The sequence below is a fragment of the Anoplophora glabripennis genome, unplaced genomic scaffold (genome assembly GCF_000390285.2).
Source record: "Anoplophora glabripennis isolate ALB-LARVAE unplaced genomic scaffold, Agla_2.0 scaffold39, whole genome shotgun sequence".
Taxonomy (NCBI): Eukaryota; Metazoa; Arthropoda; class Insecta; order Coleoptera; family Cerambycidae; genus Anoplophora; species Anoplophora glabripennis.
The window spans coordinates 1,650,277-1,652,673 of record NW_019416254.1 but is presented as its reverse complement, the minus strand read 5'-3'; positions in this window follow the sequence as shown (position 1 = coordinate 1,652,673).

The window sequence follows — 2,397 nt, the reverse complement described above, 5'->3', positions numbered from 1 at the left end:
TCAAGAAAAACTTCAGTAAGTGAAGTTTTTCTCCTCTCAACGCGAAATTGAGAAAAACGCGACATATTTCTGCTCCATTTTATGCACGCGTATTCTATCAGTTGTCGCCAGTTTCATGCCACACAGTAGTCAGTGAAGTACATGAAAATGGATCCGTGTATATTGTATTTGTGCTATAAAAAAATATGTAATAGACAACGTAAGAGGCGATGGGCAGTACATCCAATTAATAGAAATAGAATTCAATTGCGTCCATTGCATCCATGTCCCGCTTGATCAATAGCTAAACTAAAACTAAAACAAACTGTGCTAAAACTATTCTTGACGGACAGAGCCACTGGACTTGCGACAAAGAGCGCTTTGCATAAAAACGCCGATATACTTTCGTGCTTTTTCGGAACGCGTGTCACCAAGCGTTCCGTAAGACCTCTTTTATGCACGCGTTTTTCTCCTCTCAACGCGGAGTTGACAAAAACGCCGCGTTTCAAGATACCCTGAATAGAGTTACTACGTTTATACATTTTACGCTAGTTTATTTGCTCTCGCGTTTTCAATTCTGTCGCGATGGCTTTACAGAACGCTTGGCGACACGCGTTCCGAAAAAGCACGAAATTATATCGGCGTTTTTATGCAAAGCGCTCTTTGTCGCAAATCCAGTGGCTCTGTCTGTCAAGAATAGTTTTAGCACAGTTTGTTTTAGTTTTAGTTTAGCTATTGATCAAGCGGGACATGGATGCAATGGACGCAATTGAATTCTATTTCTATTAATTGGATGTACTGCCCATCGCCTCTTACGTTTTCTATTACATATTTTTTTATAGCACAAATACAATATACACGGATCCATTTTCATGTACTTCACTGATTACTGTGTGGCATGAAACTGGCGACAACTGATAGAATACGCATGCATAAAATGGAGCAGAAATATACCGCGTTTTTCCCAATTTCGCGTTGAGAGGAGAAAAACGCGTGCATAAAAGAGGTCTTAGACGGGCTAAGTACGCCAGCGATTTCTCGCTGTATTAAAGATGCAAATGGTCGTGCGGTATATTATATATTTATTTAAATAGAATATAATTTTTATGTGTTGCTAATGTATTGCACTATTTTGTACAGAATGTAGTATATTTATATGACGTAATGTATCAATTATTCAAAGTTATGGTTTTCTTAATATTATTAACGAAATCAGTAGCGCTCTAAATTGAAATAGAAATTCATTCATTCAGTCCCACAACTCACTACCTGTAAAGAAGGGCCTCATTATAATTATTAGATAAACTAAAGGTAAATAATGCTAATTTTATAATACCCTGATAAATTCTTTCGGTTCGATAACTAGAAAGGACCATTATAGAAGTAATAGTGTTATTTAGACCTCAACTGCATTTAAACTCATATTCGTAAAGAGGATTGCTTTTTATTGTGACTTTCGTCACTGCAACGAGTTAGAAATAACTCATCAAAAGTAACGACGAGAATAAAGCTGATTAGTAGAACTTGAACGAATTTATTTTCCTGATAGAAAGTAAGAAGATGGTAAGAGCGGCATAACTCTTAGCGCAGTTCCGCGACAATTATTTGTTGCAACGTTTAATGTATTAAGTTGGTAACGTGAATACAACGGTATTATGCCGCAACTGTTATAATTTAACCTCTCCGGTCTCCTCGAGCGAAGATATAATGGCACTATTACAATTCCCTTCAACGTACTGACGTCACTGCATAAATATTGTAGTGTTTTACATTTAAGCTCTAAATAAAACTAGGAAGGTTTACATTGTCTAAGATATACGTTACTCCCAAGGGAAGCCTTTATCTTCTATTGTAGTATTCTGCTATCTGTTGGAGGGTTGTTGATTAATTATTTAATGACATGAAATATTTACTGGTAATTAGCCCGAAGTCACGTAGAAAGTGAGTTAGATTGGATTTATCTACAAAGTTCAAAAACATCTCATGAAATAAGTGGGGTTAAGTAATTTTAATTATCTAATTGCCTTTCATTCATCTCTTTCGTAAGAAGATTGCTACTTTTAAGATGTTGTTTGGTACAACAGATTATTTCTACATTTTTTTCATTTTACATAGCTAACGGGTAGTTGTTCGAACTAAATATAATTTTATATTACTTAGATACCTATTTTCATTTAATTTTTATCATCAGATATATACCTAATATCTACACTTTAATTAAAATGAAATACGAAATTTTAATTTCCTCAAGGTCCAAAAAAATTATTTATACCCATAGCAAATGCAATAATGTGATTCAGGTGTAATTATCTATAGCTTGTAAATTTTAGATATTTATCTTATACAACTGGGCTCGTTTGATGAATTTTAATTTGCAACTATTATAAAAACTACTCAAGTTAACGCTCAAAGTATGAT